We start from the raw sequence: 24,865 nt of genomic DNA, 5'->3' as shown, positions 1-24,865 counted from the left end.
TTAGGACTCTGGAAAAATCTGTGGTCTCTAATTCCTAATAACGATGTAGCCAGAAAAAACTGCACCTACACAAGTGATAACAGTTTTAAATAAAAAACATTACTTCAATTACCACCTTGCTTTCTCTATTTCTAGGCACCGTGGAAATCAATTGCAACAATTTAAAAACCTTTCTCCTCCAAAGCTGCTGCCAGTAGCACTAAAGTTGTTATATTATTTAAGTCCTGGGGTTCAGAGTTCTCCACCAGCAGAAAGGAGCTGAATATACTACCAGTGGTTCCCAAGATAGCAGCTGTTACACTTGAATTGAAGCAGGAAGAGCAGCAGCAATAAAAAGGAAAGGAACTTAAGGACAGGTATCTTCCAGATTCCAAAAATACAGTGGCTATGTGACAACAGCACCAACTTTGTTTTTCCAAACTTCCCATTAATTAAAGTCCACTTGTTTTAGCCTGGCTTAATAGGCTACTGGACCTTCAAATACTGCACTTTAGTTCCTTGTTCTGCCTTTGCCTCTTCCAGCATAAAGCCAGAATTACCCTCATAACTTTTCAGGCCAGACTAAGTTGTAATACAACACTGCCCTTCAGGTTTTTGTCCAAACATTCCAACGAGCATTCTTAACAACATGGTAAGAACCTGAAAGAGTCAGACAAGCCCCACATGTGTATTACCCTTTCTGCGCCCATCCTTACAGGGGGCTCCTTCTATTGTCTCCAGAAGACATCTTCAAGTGGTTCTGCTTAAAGCACCAATCATCAACCCTGGCATTCCATAGGACAGTACAGCACCTGATGCGGAGCTGTACTATGCTGATGCTAAAATGGAAACCTATCCATGTACAGAGGGACTACTTCCCCCAAATTCCACAGAGATATTTAAATTATTAGCTAGAGCTACAGGCACATGTTGTTTTTAAAAGCAAACATGCGCTTTGTAGACCAGGCTGCATCTCATCAATAATTTCTTGGTGCCACACTTCCAGGAAGAGAGCAGTCAGCCCAGCATGAGAGAGTCTTAAATAAAGCAGGGTGTTACAAGGTGTATGGTAGTACTCCACACATTCTGTCAAAGAATCACAGCATTTCAGCAGCTGGAAGAAGCAGATTGACATTGTTTTATCAAGGAAAATCACAGAAATCACCTTCCCCTCAAAAAAAATTGCTAGCTATTATCTTCTGCAGAGAGGGTATGTCTAGTATTGAACTAGAAACGGGATCATGCTCCAGAGGTCAAAACAAGCACGCTCTTTTCTATACAAGTATTTTCCAAAGGAAGCTGGGGATGAAGTTTGTCTGTGTACAGCCATCCAGAGATTTAGATAGGAAAAAAAAAAAGAAACAAAAACCAAAATCCATGCACTTACATAAAAGGCTTTGAGTAGTTTCATTTTCTGTTCAGCTGGAGAGGGAGCAAACCAGCATGTATACACACACATTTTTATTCACCCTCATGCTGACAGCAGCCAGTCACTACCTCTGTTATCAGAACCTCACAGCTTGCATTATGAGGCTATGAAGCCCTAAGGATGGGAGTATAAAATCTCCTCTAATTAAAAAGGCACAGTAATACCATCTAGTATAACACACAAATGCTGCAGATTTGAAGTTTGGTCTCACTAGGATGTTACTCATTGAGTGGAAGAAAGGAGAAAATAATCCGTCCATACAAAAAAATAGGAAGTATTTCCTAAGATTAGCTGGTAACTCAGATCACTCTTATTTTCCCTAAGCTCATCAGTCACTCTCTGGGAAAGACAAGCAAGGCAGGCGAGTCTTTGCATCAGGAAACTTACAGTTTTTGCAACAAGATATCAGTTGTTTAAGAGACAGAGAGAGAGAGAGAAGATGCGCATATGTACAACTCACCAGTGACCACTTGTGCAAATGCCACGGGGATTGAAACTTCAGACCAGGTAGGTGCTGTCCCTGCCACTGCTTGGTTCACCTCAAGCAGCTGGCATCTCTCCAGATGCTGCTCAAAGGCAGCTGCTCAACAGGTCAAATCACTGAAAAAACAGAAAAAGAAACAGGTTCAGCTTTGCAATTCCACTACACATTATGCAATGAGTTACACTTGCTAATCCCTGCCTTCTTAAAATGTGATTTCCTTTACTGCATGACAGGGAGAAGTATAGTTCTGATTAGAGTTCATCCACTACTATCCACTACTGAACTTTTTAAATACCAGTAATATCAAAAAGAACTCCTCTGTACAGTTAACAGGAACCTCATAGTCAGGATAACTGGACAGCTTCCACCTTAAAACCTGCTTCACACAGTTTGAGGCCGGATGCCTCTTCAAGGGTGGGGTGAGGAGTTTACAAAGCCATTGAAATGACAGGCTCAGCAGAGAAGTCTGCAAACCCAAAAGGAATAAGAGACATATTGGAAGAAACTGGGGACAGCTCAAAAAACTCCCAAGCCAGTAGGGCTTGAGCCCATGGGGCACTCAGGGGAGGAAAAGATGAATAAGGTGAACACCAAAATGAGAGGCAGAGAAAGGAGACAGCAAATATTTTAATTTTTGAGCTTAGGTAGGTTAGGTTTTTTGGAGGGTCTTTTTCGTGGAGTTTTGTGTTTGGTTTTTTTTTGTTAAGATGACAGTCATGGTATTCTCCAATTTTCCCTTCAAATTCTGCCATCCCACAATTTTGAATCTGATGCTCAAGAATTTGTCCTTTTTTATTTAATTTCTTCAATCGTATCTAACTCTTTGTTCTAAACTAGTAATACAAGTCACTTCCAGCTTCATAGCTGCACCACTTCAGGCACTGGCCAGTCCTTCAAATTTTAGCAAACCCATCCAGTTTATGGTGAAATGTTCTTATGAGTTACCCTCTTTAGGATATCGTTTTGATTTTGACCTTATCCCAATTCTGTGACTTCAACAAGAGGTTTCATTCTGTTGTCCTTATAGGGCCAGCCCCATAGCGATATCCTCCATTTTACAATAAATCCAATTAAAAATAATTAGAAAATACAGATCAATTTGATATAGCAACAGAACTAGGAAGAAGCAATAACAAAGTCAATTCGGTAATAGGGCAAAAGACAATATGTCAGTTCAGTCAATTTGAATTGATCCAGTAGTTGTGTATTAATATAAGAAGGAAGTAGTGTATAAAACTAGTTGATGTACTAAACCATATCAAGTTGCTTACTAATATGACCAGATTATAGTGGTGGTTTATCTGTTGATGACATATTTCTGTCAAAAATTCAACATTTTAGTATTTGAAAGGGAGACAGACAATTAATGGTTTTCTGACCAAGAAGCCCTCTTTGAAGAAAGGGCAAGACATGGGCATAACACCTTAAGGCAGCACAGGCTGCCTTCCGCCCACACTCATTTCCTAGCCATGACCCTTAGCCTTTCCCAGCTCACTGACCTCAGGCAAGGACCTCTACGCCTCCATGTCCACTTTCTCCCTTCCAGAACATGGATAAAAGGTGTCAGTCTTCTTAATGAACCACACTGCAAGTGCTGAGGAGCACTAAGAGCCAGGTATGGTTAGTAGTACACCCAATGCCTGTCAATACCCTGGGTCAGAGCAAGAGGATTGACTTTGATTTAAGAGGAACCAAAGCCAAAGGCTGAAAATACAACAGATCAAAGAGCCTTTGGGAGCAATCACAGTGAGATCTTTATGTGTGCATGTCTCAAAAGAGCGGGGGGCAGATTCAGCCACCTGAAGATATGCCAGACGAAAAAAGGGCATGCTCAATAGTTACTTCTAAATAGAACATGGTCATCTATAAAGCTCTGAGACAGGGCATATGTTTAGCTGCACACATGCCTATATATATATCGATAAATCTATATCTATGTACAAAGGCACGTACAGGATACTGCACCTGAGGAGTAATAAATACAAATGCCAGCACCAGCTGGGGACTGACCTACTAGAGAGTAGCTCCATTAAGAACAACCTGGGAGTCATGGTGGGTGACAAGTTGACCATGAGCTGGCTGTTTGCCCTGGCAGCCAGGAGGGCCAACAACATCCTGGGGTGCATCAGGAAGAGTGTGGCCATCAGGCTGAGGGAGGTGATCCTGCCCCTCTATTCCACCCAGGCAAGGCCACATCTGGAATGAACATTGTGTTCAACTCTCCACTGTTCAAGAAAGATAAGGCACTACTAGAGGAGGTCAGGTAGAGGCCACAAAGATGATGAGGGGTCTGAAGCATCTCTCTTATGATCTCAACCTACTTAGACTAGAGAGGACTGAGAGGGGACCTCATTAATATATAAAAATATCTCAAAAGCAAGTGTCCAGAGGATAGTGCCAGGTGCTTTTCAGTGGTGCCCAGCAACAGGACAAGGAGCAATGGCCATAAACTAAAACACAGAAAGTTCTACCTCCATATGAGGAATTACTTCTTTACACTAAGGGTGGCAGAGCACCAGAACAGGCTGCGAGGGAGGTCAAGTTGTCTCTGGAGACATTCCAAATGCACCTGTATGTGTTCCTGCATCACCTGCTTTAGCAGATGGGTTGAACTAGATGATCTCCAGAGGTCCATTCTAAGCCTAACTAGTGATTCTATGTGATTCTGCAAGAAAAAAAAAAAAAAAATAGAAAAGGAAAAAAGAGAGGACAGACTAGACCTCTTTCTTTTTTCAGCAGTAACTTCTGACCTCAGTAGCTTCTTAGTAGAAATGAATTTTTCTCAGTAGAATGAAAGACTAAAGAAGTCTAAGAAAAGAAACTACCAAACATTAGCCTACTCATTGTTTCCAAGCTCCTTATCTCTGAAATTTGTGACATGTTTGGGGATTCTCATCTGAAAGGCAATGTAAAACAGAAAAAGAAAAAAAAAGATTTCACTGGTCAGTCTCTGAGCTCCTCCTTGCTAATCTGATTCTACTATTTCCAGCCCTGGACATGAACACAGTTAATGAATAATGACTGTGCAAACAAAATATCAGACAATGATGGGAGGGGGATGGAAAGGTGAAATGACTGTGTGGGCAGCTTGGATTGGATTTGGCAACAATTAGAAAAACTGATGCCCTTTTAATTATAGGAAAAGGCTTTGCTGGAAAGATAAGACAGATATGACATTTGAAATACTTCAGTCTTTGGATTTGAATGTATGGAAATAGAAAGTTCAAAAGGTTGGGGGGTTTCATTGTGTTTTCTTTTTATAATAAAAGATATCTCTCTCAAAATTTACATCCAAATGTGTGTGGAAACCTTCAGCTCACTTCAAAGCTGTTGCAGGAGAGATTTGTTTTGCTTTTATCACTCTGCAAATATTACTTACTACAAGAAGAACTGCCTCTTACAAGGTACAAAATATTTTTCATTTCCCTTCTAGTAAAAGCCCAAGACAGTAGAAGTTACAGTCACTCGAAGAATCAGTCCAATAACCTCCTAACATCATTTAAGATCCTCCCTAGCTGGTTCCACTGAATATATTATCAAAAGAGGGCACTAAAGATTGCTCCTTGTTTGATTAAGTTTGCACAGTGCGTTTCCTTCCCTGCTGTCATTCCCAGTTCCAGGAGTTCGTGCCAGATTCTCCCATGTGAGAAATGCCTACATAAGCACACTAATGCATTGTACTCAGCACTCCTTTAGTAACAGAGTAGCTTAATAATGTACTTTAAAGTTAAAAGGGAAAAAGATGTTTCTCTACAAAACTCACTCACAATTCCTCAGCTACACAATAAATAAAAATCTCTCACAGTTCTGGATGTTTTACTGTTACTCTGTGCCTCTACAGCTCTTCTTCCTTAACACCAATAATCACACAGCCCATATTTACATGCTCATTTCTACAGTGAGATATAATCACTTCTAAAGAAGTTCTGTTTTATAAACAATACTTACTATCCCACAACTCAAAATCACCATTTCTATTACTCTGTATCTTTCATCAACAGATCTGGAAAAAAACCATTTAGAAGATCTAATTGTACTGTCCAACTACGTCTGCAGATGTGACTTAAAAAGTGAAAGCACAGTTATACAAGGCAGAATTTAGCCAGGAAATAGGAACTGTGATACTTAATCTTGCAAAATAAGTGAGAGATAATTTAAAGTAAGGTATCAACAAAGAACAGCGTCTGTGCCAAAAGACTGTTATTAGTTTTGCAAAGAGAGGACAGAATGTTCTTTTCCAAAGAACCACAAAACAAACTTCCTGAACCAATGTGAACTTTCTTTTTGCTTGTATTTAATCCAAGTAAATGTAGCCTAGCCAAACCTATTTAATAATAAGGGAAAAAATCAATTAATTTGGCATAGCCTTGTCTTGAAAAAGTACAGTCACACCCTTCAAAGTGAGTGGAACTGGTCACCTGAACAGATCTAGAACCACGTCTGCTCTGTGAAATTAGTAATGATAGTTTGGAAGGGGGGTGGGAGGGGTTTGACTATTTTTCTAAAACCACTTTTCCCATAGCATTCTAAGCAGCTGAAACTAACTTTTTTTGCTTTTTGTCTTCTTTTTCTTTTTTTAATGCTAGTCTTTTGATGCACACCAGCAGCAGGGTTTGAGGTTGTGGAGAAAAGAGATGCAGTACGTTGAGATGGTAACACAGCACGGAAAAAAGAACTTGAAATCATCACATATCAATTTATTTCACATATTTTGTTCTTAACTTTGTTTCACCTTTTACTTCCTTTGGTCTTACTCCTGATGGGTAAGTTCACAGGGATAAGCTTCTTCGCAAGACAAAGAGAAGAGTATTATTGGTAAGGTCAAAAGAAACAAGATACCCTTTAGTGTGATGTTTTGTAATCCCGGTTTAGAACTAGTAATGAATTTAAAACTAAAAAATGTAATATACACCCTCTACCCTAGAGTAGGACACTGAGCACTCCAAAAAACACATTAATCACAGAATCACAGACTATTCTGAGTTGGAAGGGACCCACAAGTATCGTCAAGTCCAACTCTTAAGTCAATGGCCCACACAGGGGATTGAACCCATGACCTTGGCGTTATTACAATGCCCAACTCTTCAACAGTTCTGTTCACATGTACATTTGTCATAGTTTCTTCACTAACAAAATCCTCATTTTGTAAAACGGCTTCCAGAACCAATATGTACCACAGGCATATTGATCATACTTGCTACACAAATACCACTCTCTTGTCAGTCTAATGGGCTAATATGCTGCATCATTGTGTCAGATTTCCAAAAGAAATGGAAGCTGCCACACAACTCATAGTCAAACACTTAAAATATTATATTCAAAAACATAATTTTCAAATGCGGCACTACAATCTCACTGGAGAATAGTTATCCTAAAGAGACCAATAAAATACCACCTGAAACTGGGAATGTTACAAACAAAAAACCAAACAAACAGAAATCTGATAGAAAGACAACAGAATTGCAAAATGTGATGCAAAGTTTTGTAAATCTGAGTCAGATGTATAAAAGTTGTCTGTCTTCATTGCCACAGGAGCTCAAAATTACTATAGATGTTGTTATTATTACCACCACACTTCGGATGTTTCTACTTTCCTTGGTTCTGTACATTATTGCCTTACTTAGTTTACTGACAGCTAACTTAGATTTCAGTGGCTGCTTACTTGTCACTATTTCCTTCTTCTGCCTTTTTCCCAGCTTCAATTTCTTACAGGGTTGACAATAAAGCCAATCAGTATGATTTTTATTTTGAAATAGGGAGAAAATTGTATTAGTCTCAGATTTTATGGTTTTTCATATATGCAACTTGGATTCACTTTTTAACTTGAGCACATAAAAGTTACAATGTCAAATACATTCATATATAAACCCTTACAGAGGCATATCTTGGTAGATTTTCTAAAACTATTCTTTTTTTTTTAAATTGAAGACAGATTATTAATAAAAAAACTCCAGAGGTTAAGTTTCTGCCTTTATGAAGTCAACATATAGATGGGATTTCTTGTTAGTGCTACAAAATCTGTCCCTTTAGACACATGCGCATAAAGGGTAAGGAAACAAAACTCAGTAAGGAAAGGTAAGGAAACAAAACTCAGAGCAGCATATTATTCAGGAAGATTAGATTACTGTCTTCAAATACCATTACAGGCTTTAAAAGGATGAGCATAGAGCGTATCACAGTGGGGAACAGAAACATGGATGTTCACAGCTCCAGCATAAATTCAGCACCTACTCCCACGAAAGGGCATTGTTAGATTGTGAATGCTCTAAAAACTACAACTCCTCAGACCTTTGACAAGGACTGATGTAGCTTAAAAGATGTGTGGGAAGCATCACATGTGGTATCAGAAAAAGCACTAAGAAAAATAATTTGGGTTTTGAAAAGGACCAGGGGGGCTCTGGAAGAGGAAGGTTTCTTACTAGTCACTCCGAAGGGTGCTCAGAGCAGCAATGTTGAGCCCTTGACTCCCAGACTTAGGTTTGATGTGACTTGAAGAACATTCTAAATACCAGCTTTCAGATATGACCTTGTGACAAAAACAACCATGATATCCCTGTTCACCCTTTGCATTCTCTCGTAGTACTGGCTTAGAAGGGGATGTTTTTGCACAGGTGCTCAGGCTGTGAAAAGGAACTGTGCTGGTTCTTCTAGCAGTTTTTGTCTTCAGCAAAGGTTAAAAAAAAAGATTAAAAAACCCCACATGACGTTCCACAGAAAAAGGCTAACAGAGGGTATGGACAGGTCAGTGTAAAACAACATCCATCCTTTGAGTATCTCAGCACTAGAGATTACAAAAATGTCCACTGTGCTCAGTAGCAAAGAAAATTAACATTCCCATCTGCCTGCTATCAAGCCCTTTCTTTGCTGGCTCTCTTGTAAAATCAGAGCTGAAATAATCCAGGCAATTGTTCCACTGTAGCCTGAAAAGTCAGGCTCTCTCACTTTTTCAGAAAGGCAAAACACACTACACAGAATTCTCAGCATCTGGACTTTAATTCAAAAAATAAAGAAGCTGGTTTAGAAAAAATTGTCTATTTTGCCTTGTGTTAATTCATTATAGCTCACTGACCGTGTGAGACTTCTAAAGATGTGAAAGAAGGAAGACAGAAAAAAGGGAATCCATTCACAAAAAGGATGGGTGAGGAGCATGAACGAATGGTCAGTAATTTGATACTTAAGAAGAAAACTCATGGCCAAAAGGTGAAAGACAAAGTTTGGTTCAGACTGCTAAAAATTTAATACTGTGCACTTATTAGTGCACAGTATTAGTTCATAGGTTAAGGAATCTGGCCCTTCCTAGCACCATTACCACACTGCAAAGCTGATCATCAGAAATATCTTCAATATTTTCTGTTTATTAAGTAAAGCACAAATTCAGGCAACCCTTTGCAATAACATCCTCAAAGGAAAGTACAGGGGCTTCCTCAAAGGAAAGTATACCTACAGAATTCCACCACATTATGGCCACTATCATAGTAAAAGTTATTTTGAGCATGGCCTGGAGTAATAAATCAGTTTGTGTGCCAATAATTTTCTCTCTGTAGCTGAGGAGCAATGGGAGTTTCCCCATCATGATATAATCAGAAGTTGCTTTACAGTTATATCAAAACTTGGATTCATTAAATTTTTTTCTCAGGAGAAGACCGAGCCTCCATAAGCATGGCCTCTGAAACACCTAAAACTTCTATCAAGCTTGTACTTGTTTTCCCATACTCATTCATAGAGTCACATTGTTTATATTCAATTATAGAAACCAGATACGCTTCATGAGTACATTCCACCCTCTCCCTCGGAGTCACAAACTGGCACATAATCAAGACATCTGGCGATGCCAGAATTTTCAATTTATCTGCCCATTTTCTCAAACATCATTTCTTACCTATGCCTTTATACTCATCTCCAGTTACCATAACTGTCCATCTAGTCCCCTGGGATCAAAGCATTGTACTGTAAGTGATGTTTTCTAATCTCTTCTGTTATTGCCCATTAAAGTCACAAAGCTTCTACTCTAACTCAGAGCAACCTGTTACACAATTCTGCAGCTAATGACCTTTTTTCATTTACTCCATCACTAGTACTGACCGCAGTCATCATCATTTTCTGTATGATCTCTACTTCATGAATTAATGGTTTATTATATTTTAATGTATTTCATTGTATCACATTCCAAGTTAAATCTTCCTAAAAATCAATGCACTATGAAAAGCAAGTTTTGTAGGAGCTTTTATTAGTCTAGTAATACATCTGGGAAAAAAAAAAGAAAAAAAAGAGAGAGCAAGAGAGCAAACATGTTTTCAGGCCAACTATGAGGTTTAACAAAAAAAGCAACATGCTATTGTGACAAATGAAGAATTAGAAATCTAATAGTCTGCAACGAGGACAAGGTGGCAATTTTCTTAGGGCCACTGTCTTCCTTCCAAAGAATCTACAATGCTCCCACTAGAGCACAACTACTAATTCCTATTCAAAAAAAAAAAAAAAAACAAAAAAAACCAAAACAAAAACAAACAAAAAAAAAACAAAAACAAAAAAACCAAAACAACACAAACAAAAAGAAAAAAAAAACCTCAAACAAAAAGCCCACCAAGCTAGGAGACAGCTTTCTGAAAGGTTCGACTTCTTAAAAAAACCAGACCAACAACACAAAACCACCACATCTCTATAAAGGTTTTCTTGCTAATGTTTCTTTTATTGAAGCCTATTAAAATGTAATGCTTTTGGTAATGTCTTGCACTAATGCCCTTCTGCAAGTTAAGGGTGTACAAAACAGAAATCCTCACGCTTAAATACTTTCCAGCTTTTCTAAGTATCTCTCTTCCTCTGTTTTACAATTTTGGAACAAGTATGTTTGTCCTTGATCTGATCCCAGACTCTCTTGACCTTCTTATATTATCTCATCTGTGCTTTTATCTGACTTACTAATAAGGAACTGACTGTGCAACATTGCACATGTAAGTACAGAAGTCTAATTAGCACTCACTGTAGGCTAAGGGCAGGATTTACACCACAAACAGAAAAAAAAGCCTAATCCTGGGCTAACTGGTAAAAACAAACATGCAAAATGCTCTACCTCCCTGAAAATTGCCCAAACCATGATTATATGAATACTTTTCCCTAGTTCTGTATTAATCAATCTGTATATCTCTTGCATTTCCCCACTGCTTTTTGCCTGGCAATTATGACCAATGCACAATAACTTAAATCAACACTGCTACAAAACAAACAGAATAAGGACATTAAAAATTCTACATAACCAAAAGGGACTTCTATGTATCCCATCCAGAAGCAAAAAAAGGTCAAAGTCCTTAAGTTTCCCAAAAATGCCTAAAATTTTGTGTTGCCAATATCAACAAAGTATTTTAATTGTTTTTTTCACTGCATAGAGTTATGTATTATCATTACCAGTGCTGAACACACTCAAACATAAAATCCCTCTGAACAAACAGTTCCTAATCCAATGTTTCATCATTTTAATCTTGCCACCAGAGTTCTTGTGGGAGAAATGATAAACAAAATCAGAAATCTGCTCTAACCATTTAAAATACCTTCATATTTTTTGCTCTAAAAGATACTTTCAGACTTGCAATCGGGGACATAAAATTTTACATTCATGGTGATGAAACAAAAGCTAAAAACCTGAATTGGTAAACAAATTCAAGAAAAATGTGAAAAACAGTGTTCACTGCAGCTGGAAAGAGGTTAAGCCACATCTTTCCACACAGCAATAAACTTGGGGCCAAAATACAAAACATAAGATACAAGTTTGTAATGGAAAGGCTGGCAATGTGAGTACCACAAAATACATCTTGCACATGTGTATTACCAGGCTTGGAAAAAAAGGAGAAAGCTTTTCCTGTGTTCAGAGCAGGTTTACTGCAAACTCACAAAGTTCCTAAACAATTCTCATCTCTTTTCTTCTTCACCATCTCTCTCCTTTCACAGAGCAGAAATCTGTCAATATCCCGCTGGGTAGGACAATTCTGGTGCCTGGGGATCTGCAGAGGAAGCTGCCTGTTGGGCAGTAAGGGAACCAAGTTTTTGTGCTACCAGAAGCGAGAACACGGCTCAGCTGAAGTGTGGGAATCTGTCACCAAACCACCAAGTCCTCGGTCTTATACTGTTATTAAGCACACAAGTTTGCCTGTGAACACAGAATATCTGTGTATGTTGTGATTTTAACTAAAGTTAACATTTGTATCATTGCATTTTATTAGATAGTCCAATAAACCACAGCATAACAAACTGGGGACAAACTTTTTAGCAGGGCCTGTTGTGATAGGAAAAGAGATTACAGTTTTAATCTAAAACAATGTCCATTTAGATTAGATACAAGAAAGAAGTTTTTACAATGAAGGTGCTTGCCCAGAGAGGTGGTGGATGCCCCATCCCTGGAAACATTCAAGGTCAGGTGCCACTGCTTATTGCAGGGGGGTGGACTAGATGGCCTTTAAACGTCCCTCCCAACCCAAACTACTTTATGACTCGCTAACTTAGTCACAAAACTGGTCTCAGTGACCTGCTCAGAAGCCTCTCAAAAGCAAGGAGAGTGGCTGGGTGCTCAGCAGACCTCTCAACCTCTCCTAAGGCAAAACTCATCTACACCAAAGAGGAAAATTCTGGTAACTCTCCTGGGAAATTTCTTTTTTTTGGAACATTACAAAGACCCTAGAGCAGAGACACTCCTTTTTAAGCCTAATGAATAAAGTAACAGTTACCAGCTTAACAGAAAGCTAAACTTTACCAGTTGTTTGTGGGAGATGTGAGGAGGTGAGAAACTCTAGAAGTATTGCCATTATGTCAGGTAACCAACTGCATTATTTACACAGCCCAAGTAGTGTCATTTGTCTTTAACTTCAAAACAATTTGTGCACCCTTACTGGAGTTTAATAATAAATCCACAGATTCCCTCTGTTTGCCAGGATGAAATAAAGACTGTTAAAATAAAGGAAGGATGTACACAGGAGGTACATATGAAAAAGAAGAGCGAGAAACCTGATGCATCAAGATCATACTCCAGAGAAAACACTTTCACTTCCCAGGAGGATCAAAACACTGCTGTCAATGTCAGGCCATGTCAAAAAACTCTTAAACATCAAATACATCAGGTTACCCAGGTAGAACACAAACCTATAAAACATGTAAATTATGTCAGTGGAATACGCCAAGCACATCCTGTGCAGAACTTCCTGCAAGCTTCTAGGAATTGTTTTAGAACAAGATGGATGAAGGAACGGCCCAGGGGAAGAAGTAAATGACAGCTTGTAACAAGAATGTTCCTAAAAGACTGACCAAAACTGTCTTTCACAGCTCTAGAACATTGAAATCTAATACAGCAACCCAAAAAAAAAAAGCTAATTATGTTTATTTGTACACAAATTTTCTTAAGAGACACAAAAAGAAGATATGAAAGAAAACTAAATACACCCTACAGAATAAGAAATTGAGATGTTTTGTTGCTTTGATAGAGGGCAATATTAGTCCGATGAGGACAAACATTTAAAAAGATTCTCCTAGACTTAAATCAAAAGCAAAATTTTCCTCAGAAACAAGAAATATACCTCAAGATGCAGAACTGGCATCTGTTTTGTTAAAAAGCAGACATCCTTAGGAGATTAAGTAATTCTGCACGGTCTCACACATCTAAGGATTCCTAGCACAGGATTTAAATGGAAGATTTAAGTCAACTTGAGAAGACACACAAAACCCACACATACAAGTGGCTATCACCTTTATCACTTTTAGCTTTTTCTCTTTAGAGCATATTGAAACATCCAATGTAGGAATTTTGTTTCTAATACTAATATTAGAGTTGCAAATTTCATCAAAATAACTTACAGGATTAGCATGATAAGATGGGTTTTATCAAATGAGCTTTCAACCTACTGGTCTGAAAAATACTCTTCCCAGGAAGACATAAGAACAGGAGTTCTTCTCCAGTCTAAAAATGAGTAACTTAAAATGTATTTACAGAAATGTGAACGTAAAATGTATTTACATTTTAACCAGAAAAATTAAGACTGCTTGTCTGATTATCCTTTCAAGCTTTAAACTCTACAGTATTACAATTTTCTTTTTTTTTCCCTTCTACCACAGGCTTAAATTTAATTAAGATTAATTTGATTTACTAGTGCTCTAGGCATTGGACAAACATAATTAATATCTTAGGCTGAAAATTCAAACTTTTAATACTGGGCTCAGGGAACTCCACGGGGACCTTCAAGTCTTTTAATAAAGTTAATCCTCGTGTAAATGTAGCTTCAAACACTGGGCTTTTCAGTAAGAACATGCTAAATTCTTTCTCCACTCAAAGAAAAACAAATATGTGGTAATTCTCCACAAAGAATTATGAGAATAGCTGGACACATAGTGAAAAGATTCTTTGTCTTGAAAGGCATAAATGCATCCCTCTACATAAGAAATGATTGTGTTAACTGGAGCACTGCTTATTCTGTTACACTACATATTGCCTCAGGACCTCAACAAACCATGACATGGCAAGGGTATATGCCAATTTATTATTTCAGAAGAATGATGCTCAAAGCCAGGATTTCAAAGTTCTAAATCTTTCCTTATAGGAAATTAATGTAGATGCAGGATGACTCCAAGTACAGCACTAGAATGAAGATAAAGTATTCAGTCTGTGTGCGTCATCATCTACTTGAGACTAAGGCAGCTGTTCCACTGAGAGATGACACATTACCCCTACAATGTAAAAACACCTAAGTACTTTGTAACAGCTCAAAGTTTTATCATCTATAGCATCCATATATTAACTCAGTAAATATTTGCTTAGTAGTGATGCTGGGTGTTGTAGTTTGGAATTATTATGTAAATTCTCTCCCCTGCCACTTACTGCCCATGCCATTAGTTAACGAAAGAGGTAGTTAACTGCTACCATCTTCTTCTTGGGTGGGGGCAGGTTGTCCCTTTTGGGTTTGGGGACATTTTTTTTTACTTCTAGCTCGGCTGAATGCGGAGTGGGGTGTGTGCTGCTGAGGGAAGCCGGTTTTCTCCTGCTCCTCGTTGCTGCTGCTGTTGCTTCTTGCTGAGCCGCTTCTTTTCTCCTTGCCACGGCTGTTCTGGTTTCTGCATTTGGGGGTCCCAGTCTCTCCGCCACCTGCAGCATCACGGCCTGCCCGCCCCGGCTGGGGCAGCGACCTGGGAGAGAGAAGTTACAGCTGCTTTCCAGGACACGCGGCGGTTCCCCACTTCCAGTTTTCCTTCTTCATTTGGGACGAGAGACAGAGGGAGAGACAGAATTCATCTGGGAGCTCACCCTGCAGCCAGCCGGGTTGTGACACAGACACTGCCTATAACTTTTCTTCAGGAAGAAACTTACTGGTTTCGTTGTTGTTGTGTTTTTTTCTTGTGGTGTTGGGGGAAGCAATTTGGTCTGGTCTGTTCACAGTTATATCTATACCTACATATTATATATCAGTAAAGAACAGTTATCCTTTTTGTATGCATTGTCTGATTAAAGTTCCTTTTCTTAAATTTGATAAAGAGTGGCGTGATTATGTGGAGGAAACCCCCTCCTCCGCTTGTGGGTAAACGTTTTGGTTTTTGCCCCTCAAACTGAGACACTGGGCCAGTGACTTCACAAGATTCCCTGATCTAGCCTTGTGAAAGTAATGAGACATACACTTCATAGTTTGTAGAACAAACAACATTAGAGCCAATTCTCCTGGGAAAATAGGCAGGAAGAAGCTATATTTATAGAAAAGGGAGTTAAGAGTCACTTGGTAATTTTTTTTTTAACCACTCATTATTTATACCAATACTGGCAATTGTGGGAGGCCTGCAGAAGGGACCAAGAAAAAAGTTTTGACCATAGTGCTGTCAACAGGTAGCTGGGAATTTAAATACCTCCTCTGGCAGTGAGTAGCAATAGTACGGCACAGCTTTGTCCCAGGAACACTACAGATTTCCATGAAACTGCCAGAAATGATGACTGCATGCATTGGCAAAACCAACACAGTGAGCACTGATGGATTAAAAAAAATACTTACTACTGAGCTGTAAAAATACTGCAGTAACAGGAAAATGAGGATGTTATGTATAATCCCCTGTCTTCCTGAGGGAAATAAAAGTGTTTTGCGTCCAAGATTTACTCAGAGACATAACAATTCAGAAAATTAAAAATATGACTTATTTTTCAGTCTAATTCTTTTCTAGGTACTTGAAGTGTGTTTTTATTTGCACTGGAACCACTCAATATTGATACAACAAAGAGTCTGTCAGTCCTGTAAATCATAATTTTTAAGTTCCAGTGAGATATGAGTATGTGTTACTCAGGTTACCTGTGGATTCTTCTTAAAAATGTGAAAGCTGGCAGTCCTCTAGCCAGGCAAGAAAAGAATTATTTTGCCATATATCAGTGCTTGGACAGTTCCTAAAAACCTAACTTTAGCTTGGCATATTGGGGGTTTTTAGAAATCTGCAAATCCTTTGTGATTTGACAGTTTCCAATACTATTTTCACGGTGAATTTCCTTGTAATACAGGTGCTGAAAATTACATTTATCTATCACAGCCTACAGGAGAATGTCTCGCCCAAACCTCAAAGACCAGCTGAGCACTTCCCAGGGAAAACAGTGGGACACAGAAGGAGATGCAGGAGCTCCCTATTTAGCTTGTGCCCAACAATGAAGAAAAGATCGATACTAAACAGTCTGTATTACCTATTTTCCCCCTTTGCAAGCTGTTACTAATTTCATGTTTCACTTCATTATGTTCCAGGTTAAACAAAACATAAAACAAAGCATAACAAGGAGGGAGTTGGACAAATGTTTTTCAGTAAATTTGCATGAGGGAAGGCAAATATCTGAGGCCTTACACACTTATCAGTGCCCTGGAGGTATAAATTATACCTGTTCTACAAAACTGAATAGTTACCTGCATTCAAGTCAGGACTAAGATGCAAAGCATCAACAACAGATTTCTAATTATAACTATGTAAAGTATCACCCCACTCCCAACTATCCAACACTATAAACAAGAACAAAAAAAAAAAACTTGTGGACATGCACAATAACTCCCTCTCCTCCACCTCTAGGACAGGCAGAAAGTCAGCCATGAGCTTTATTTTTTTAAATACTTTACATTTGCCTCCTCTTCAAGGAGACTTACAGAGAGCAAATTACCTATGGCTTCCAAGCTGGTAACAGAGCTTTTCTGCAAACATGCTTCAGCATAAATCTCAAGTCACCACCCTGAATTTTTTTGTATCTCTAGCCTTGAGCAAGTTCAACTTGTTTACTAAAACTGGTATGAAAAAATCACCACCAACCCCACAACAAACCAAATCAAAAATAACCCCCAAAACCTGTATAGGAATATTCTTCAAGGGCAAAGAAGAACTGGCAGTATTAGTTGAGAACTTGATTCTCTCCTGTGCTTCTTGGGAAAAAAAAAAAAAAAAAGAATTGCCACCCTGTAATATCCTGTCAAATGGAAGCTATAGAGTTTTCCACCTCCTGAACTGGGAAAAGGGCCTCTTACTTACCACAACGTCAAGGAAACCCCACCACAATCAGGGTTCAAAGTCAGTTTGGGCTCAAGACTCATCTGTTCTTTATTTTTACCCCAAAGGCACCACAGCCATCACTCATTAAGGCAAATCAGCTGAGGATGAGAAGCAGGCAACAGGAAGCTTACTGTTGGAACTGAATAAAGTTACAGGCATATGACAAGCCTAACAAAAAATTACAAAAGTTGAATGTATGAAGCTAGCAGGACCTGACCACGGTGAGAGAGACTCTCACAGAGAATTTTTGGCATTATTAATTAGTCCAGGTGTATCTCAACCGAATGTGCACATGAAGTACACAAACAGCAGGGGTTGTCATCCCTCCCAGCCTCTCTTCTCCCTCATCCAAATGTACTGCAGAACGTGAGACCCACTGCTGTCTACAAACAGCTCACATGTGGTGCTAAACCCCTCAGCTAGACTGAAAAGAAACCCAAACCCAACACCATAATTCAATCCAGCAGCAAACTCCGAGAGGCACCCAGCTCATCATCTGTGATCCAGACTGTGCTTTGCTCCGTTGAGTGCTTGGGGGCACCAACAGGGTTGGCCCACTGCCTTACCACAGAAGGAGTGCTAAACCATCACCCAAAATAAGAGAGAACATCTTACACAGAAGAAAAAAAGAGAGCAGCCATCACATTCTTGCATGTGGGAGACGCTGGCTTCTTAAAAAATCTCTTTTGACTAGAGTTTGGCAAAAAAAGCATAGAAATCAAAGAAGAGAGCACTAATCTTACTAGATAATGTAAAAATATTTACACAATGGATCCTTACATTTCATCCCCATCAAGATTTCCTTCTTTCCTTTAAGTTCATATGCAGCCCTTTCTGCTCTTGTTATCTTCTTAGGAAAGGGGTGATGAAAAGGAGATGCTTGAACTGCTCTGGACAGGGTCCAGCCTCTGAGGCACTACCTTTGAAGGCAAGCTCTTACCTGTGTGGGGCTTCTGAAGGAAACAATGCCTTGGCAGGGTATAGGAGGCCAGCTGCTTTAAACATGGGGAAGAGAGATTTTCAGGAGCAGAAACCCAGCAGTGCAGACAGTACCTGCTCAGCCCCGGCATCAGTTCTGCTCAGTGTTGAGCATTGTGCTCAGCTCCTGCAGCATCCCCTTCCCACAACCACTGCCCTGATGAAGACAGAGCCATAGGACCAGAGATCAGCAGCTTGGGCCAGACACTTCATCCCTGCCTATTAGCACCTGGGAAACTCCGGAGCAGCAGCTCCAGTTGCTCACTCAGCACCAGAGTGAGAAGGTAATCACAAACAGGCAGTAGCAACAAGGAGGCAGAGACAGAGGAAGGGATTCCTTTTTCTTAGTACACCAAAGATGTTTTATTGGAGTTCACACACTTAACACATCTGCAGAGGACTATTAGAAAATTAAATGAAGTGTGCACACCTAACTCATGTCCCAAATGGGATATCCAGTGACCAGTTACCATAGCAACTTTCCTTTCAAGGTCCAGGACAAACCAGATTTCTGATGCTCCACACTGCTGCAACTGCGAGAACAAAATGCCCAAGGTAACTATTGATATAGTGCTATTTTAAGTGACTGAAAAAAAAAACCAAAACAAAATGAACAAAAATATTTTACTTAAGATCATAAACCCATTTTTTTCCCCCAGTAGGTCTTGAGAAAATAAAAACCTATACACAACAGGTATTCAAAAGTAAGAATCCAATGAGTTATGAACGGGAAAAGAAAGAGAGAACAGGATGGTCTCCATGAGCTTAAAATCTGACATTTAGCACACCTCAGTTAAACGAAAGCATATCCTTTAGAAATGTTATTTAGCATAAGAGTTGTAAAAATGTGCAATGCCTAGTGCAATACCTCAAAGGCTGATAAGGAAAGACTCTTCTTTAAGATCAGGTCATTACTTCATATAGGAAACATACCTCTACTCAAATCGGATATCTTTCATTCACTAATTAGCATTAGTACTTTGATAAGAGAATGTTTCAGTTTTAGTCTGAGCCAGTCTCACCACTATGCTATAGAAATCAATTTTGTCAATTGAAGCAGCATTCTCTTCCAAAACAGTAAGCTGCAGACTACTTGCTACAATGGAAATGGCTTTCCTTTATAAGCATTTCTGCAAATGTCCAATATGGTTATTTATACTGCCTTTTCGAAATTCCTCCTACTTTTTTCCAACTGATTCCTCATTTGCGCTTATTCAACATTTAAACCTGTCATGAAAAGATTCTATTAATTATTCAGAAGCATCCTCATTTTATTGATGAATGAAATTGCATACTATTTCCGTAAAATGTAATTGCAACACTGAAGTGTAGCAGAAGTGAAAAAGCTGGCAAAGTTTGCCTTCCTTTGGCATAAATGAGAAAAAAATTATATCTTGTTATCACAGAAAAACAAGTTGATGTTCCTGTAAATTATGACTCACTGAATTTTTTTGTTTTGTTTTTAATTTTTTTCAAAGGAATCTTGACAGCCTTTTTTCTTCAGGAAGTTTAAGGTTTGCAAAACTTCCTTTTCCTCCCAATATTATTATCTGTCAAGAAAGAGCCTCCAAGCCATTGCATCAGAGGTTGGCAGAACTGTAAGCTTACCTTAAAATAGCTGGTGGTTAAGCCGACAGTCACAACTCTTAGTTTGTTTTCAGAGAAATAAATGGGTTATTCAGAGGTAGTATGGAAATCACAAATCCATTAGTAACATCTAGTCTGTCCTAACCATTCCCATCACCCTTGAAAGTCACCTTTGCAACTCTCTATCAGCACCAAAATTGTGACACATCTACAACTTCCTGTAAGAAGGGAAAGAGGGCGGAAAAAGAAAGAAAAAAATTAAAAATAAACCACACTTTGTCAGGTCAGTTTTAAGTTTCTGAAATGTCAGTTGAACATTTTAGCACACCACTAGTCTCAAATGGTGAAGGTACTGTCATTCAAAAGACTCCTATTACAAGCAAGCTCTGGGTTTGTATTTAGGCATAGGAATGAGAGAAGAGGTAGGGGAAAATAATCTCTGTACTGGGAATATACTTAGATATAATGAAGTGGGAGAATAATGAAGAAATTAAACTATGCAGGTTTGCACACCACAGCCTTGTAAGACCAGCAGCTTCAATGCAGAGTTAAGGGCCAATCACAGCTGAAGTCACACAGGGATTCCTTTTGTCTTTCCACTCTTTTGGCTCACAGCCCTTTAGATGAGAAAAGGGACCATGCCAGCAATGCTCACATATCCTGAGGGTTTCGGGTCCTTGAAAGATAGATGGAGGGTCATGGCCTTCATTTCCCAGGTCTGTATTTTTAAGAATCATTTTGCATACCTTCAGTGTCTGTGAGGACTCTCAAGAGCTATTACAGAAGCTTGGCTTAGAGCCAGAGCTTTGCACCTGCTTTCTTAAAAGTCTAATTTCTCAAATGCTCTTTCCTCCTCCAAAAAAGAGCATCCCCAACTTAGGTTCCTCTTGAGAGAAAAATTTAGTGTCTTCCACAGTATAATCTCCTGCATTCCACAGCATAATAATCTTCAGCATTCCACAGTATAATCTTCTTTGTATCCTCTGATGAAACTTTTATCTTAGAGCACACTATTTTCTTGAATTGTCAAAAAACTGCCACAACCTGCTCTTAACAACCAGTAGGTAAAGCACGCAACACGTCTTTGAGCTGCAAAGCAGCTCTCACCCCTGCCTAGTCCAAGCCCTCATCACTACAGTCACCTCTTCCTTTACTCAGGGGAACAACATTTAAATTTGAATGCTGGTGCCTCATGTTTCATCCCCTCTAGATGAACCAGCATATCCATTTCCAGCACTAGTAAGTTTAAATGAGTAGTGACAGTTTCCAGTCATGCAGAAACATAGGCAGACTCAGATGTCATTCTCAAAATGGTAACTGATTTGAGAGAGAGCATCATAGTCAGACTGTTAAACTAGAGCTCTGCTTTTGAATGACTCATTAAAATCCAGGGCAGATCGAAGTGTCTGATAGCACAAGGATTATTATCAAAATAATCCCACCATATTTAGTGTACTAACTAACATGTTAGAATCCTCAAGAAGATAAAGCAATTTTACTTTCAAACAAAAGCACTAGCCTTTGTGAGAAAAGACAACTTATTATTAATTCAAGATAAAAATCACAGTACTGGAGGTGAGCCAGTTTATTGTTTTCACAAGACTTAGCGGACTGAACTATGATAAAAAAGGATAATAGCTACAAGCTCTTGTTTCCCCCGAGTGGCAGCACTGACATCCCCACTCCAGACCACTGTTTGCTACCATTGTCACAGGCTCACCTGGTACCATCGTTGGGGGTTTCATTTTCAAGGGTGGTCAGGGCACTCATTTTGGCTTTCACTGTCTAGTAGTTGGCAATAGAGGTCTGCAGCCAGCACAAAAGATCTGGACACTGTAAAAATATGTGGAAACAAACCCTCCATCCATATGCTATGAAAAACCTAGGGGTCATAGGCAAAAAAATTAACAATGTCAATTTAATTTCCCATTTAACTGTTAGCCTTCACAGGGATAAGTCTAGCTAAAAAATGAAGTGAAAACAAACTGAAGTGCCTTGTGACAGGGCACCCTGGAAGCTCTCCTAGCTCTCAACAGTCAGATCGTTAAGTTTTTAGTGGAGGTGAAGTAAGCCCCCATACAATACTATTTTGCTCATTCCCCAGTCAACAGCCCCCACTTCTTCACTTCCACATCACTTACCACTGCTAATACACCCACCTCTACAATGCCAATACTCAAACATGACAACTGATTCTTCAGCCTAACAACTGGCTGGAAATTGCGATGGATTTCAATAGAGGAAGAGGTTAGACAGTTTACAGTAGTAAGCTTCTTAGATTTGTTTTAGACAATGGCAAGTAAAATCGGGGATGAGCTGCCAAATTTAATGCATTAGAAATCCCAAAGAGCCAACCTTGCACACAGAGAGATCTCAGCTATGTATAAAATTAACAGCCCCCTAAAAAAGATGTTAGTCCTCAAATTTAGTTCAGTAGGGCACAGGTAGCATCTAAGAGACATCACCCGTCATTAAGCATTTACATCAATTTTGAATGTCCACCTCTCATCTGAAACCTACAGCTGAACAGAGTAAAATCAGAATCAGCATGCATCAAACAACATATTGCAGCACTTTCTGCCTCTCTTCACCATGCCGTCTCAAGATAGCAGCATTTTAAGATTTCTTTGTAGCACATACCCCAGTGACATACCAATGAGACAGTGTAATTCCTGAGGACTGCAGAAGAACATTAAGGAACATTAAAGAGAGACAAAACAGACCATTAGGCTGTTTTAGATCCTCTTTCTCTCCTTCTTTTAAAAACAGTCCTCTCATCTCAGATAAACAGAGGGTTTCTCTTTGTTTATTTGCTTTTTAAGTCTGGAGTTCGATATTGCCCAGCAGAGTTTTCATGAAAACATAATGCTCGTTTAAAATAGTACACATTTCAAATAGAAGATGTGTCTCACAGTAGGATGGGGACAGAAAAAAATTACAAGAATGGTGACAAATTATTTTAAATTGTTTCCAAATGATCTCCCTTTCTATTAATAAAACAAGCACACAAATTTTCTTGGGGGTTGGTTTATTGTTTTGTTGTGGGATGTTGGTTTTTTAATTTGAGATTTTTGAGCCTCAATCTCACAATGATTTAAGTTAAACAGGTAGACAGGCAATTTGTTCCATTAATATCAGTGGAACAAATAGGCATTTAGAGATCAAGGTTCTGACCCTGCCACAACACTCTTACCCACAATTGAGGTAACTCCTTCACGAACATCGCTACCATGATTTATCCCTGAACATTTCCAAATGGGCTGAACTGGTAAATTTAAAGTCTTAGGCAATTCTTGGTAAGTTTTGAAACTACAGATTTCTCTCCATCCAGTGAAAGGGGAGAAGACTTTTTGCTAAGGCACAAACATTTGAGTACTACCATGCACCAGAGCCCGTGTGCCATCAGATTCACAATACATGAGCTGTATCATTGTAGAGAACACAGCAACTGCAGAAGACAGCAGAACAGACATTACATACAATATATACATTATGAGATGTGGGTTTGCTGGAAAGACACTGGATCTAGATGAAAACAAAATACATAGCTGTTGTAAAACTGCAAAGAAAGTTGAAAAATTATCTGCATGTAATATGTACACACATTGTCTTAAAGGCATAAATGAGGAAAAAGGGAGGGCAAAAGCCCTCTTCTTTTTTTCTGCCAGACCAATAACTCAGTGCATTTCTAGGAGCTCTAGGGAGACTATGTGTCTAAAGTTGAGAGCACACACTCAGACTGAGAATGCTAATCACATACAGTTTCTAATCAGTAAGTGCACTATCACCACCCCAATGCCTATTAAAAAATATTTTGTACAACAAAAATGACCCCAAGCTCCAGAGCTGCATCATTTTTAAGGTCAGTTGATCCCTGAAGGCACACATCTATCACAGGCTAAGAACTGGGGAATAACTGGAAGTCTCTGTTATTTTATGTCATCATGGCAAGCACACTCCCTCAGAACATTTCCTCATTACTGGGAGCAGGAGTCCCATGCAGGGCGCATAAAGAGACCAAAGCCATCTGTAAAATTGTATGTTTGTATGTATGGCGAGGCTTCGCAAACGAAGATGTGGGAAGGGCTCTCCCCACCTGGGTGTGTCCTTCGAACCTGCACAGTGGATTTTTTAGGTGAGGCACAGGGTGCACGGAACTGGCCCCACCCTTTAACTCTTAAGGTTCATCTGCCACGGCCGAGCGAGCTTGGATGGTGACAGCGAAGTCCTCAGGACTAGAACCTACAGCCCCGGTATTCCCAGGAGGTCTCCCATCCAAGTACTACCCGGGGCTGATCCTGATTAGCTTCCGAGATCTGATGGGATCGGGCGTCGGGGAGGCATTTAACTGCCATCTGTAAAATTACCATGCACTTTTCTGTACATCCTAAAGAAGTCACTGCACTGAAACTCTGTGAGGGAGGTTTTAAAATCAAGGAGGACTTGCATGACTTGTGACACATTCCCACACAAATCCAATTTTTGAACTCAATTTACTGAATTCCCTAAAGTGCCATCTGCAAATCTTGTTTAGTGGAAGACCTAAGGGAGATATGGCCATAAAGAAAAAGCATTATTACTGGCATTACTGGAAGTACTAGCACAGCATGCATCTGGACATGCCAGTCTCTGTACAGCACCGGCTCCATGGTCTAGGTGGTAGGAAGGCCCCAAATCTCTCAAAAGTCAAAGTAAACCTACACAAGAACTTCCCCAACACTTCCATGGATTACCCCCACCCAGGGTAATATAACTTTTAACTCTTACAAACTACTTCGCAGAGAAGTGGCTCTATCTGCCAAGTTAGCAAAACATTACTATGCAGAGAAGGTTACAGTAGTTCAGAAAGTGATTTGAGTTTACACAATTCATACAAGGAAGCA

General features: G+C 39.3%; 1 protein-coding gene across 6 annotated transcripts in view; it reads right to left on the bottom strand.

Annotated features, from left to right (window-relative positions):
• Positions 1 to 24,865, bottom strand: part of EPS8 (EGFR pathway substrate 8, signaling adaptor) — a 143,552-nt gene that overhangs the window by 105,036 nt on the left and 13,651 nt on the right. For all 6 annotated transcript variants that reach the window (XM_071551386.1, XM_071551380.1, XM_071551385.1 and 3 more), the window contains exon 2: positions 1,869 to 2,008. The gene's annotated coding sequence lies outside the window, so the exon portion shown is untranslated. The remainder of the gene's footprint in view (positions 1 to 1,868; positions 2,009 to 24,865) is intronic.

Source organism: Pithys albifrons, chromosome 3, assembly GCF_047495875.1.
Source record: "Pithys albifrons albifrons isolate INPA30051 chromosome 3, PitAlb_v1, whole genome shotgun sequence".
In the NCBI taxonomy this organism is placed as follows: domain Eukaryota; kingdom Metazoa; phylum Chordata; class Aves; order Passeriformes; family Thamnophilidae; genus Pithys; species Pithys albifrons.
This window is presented reverse-complemented; position numbering and strand designations above follow the sequence as displayed.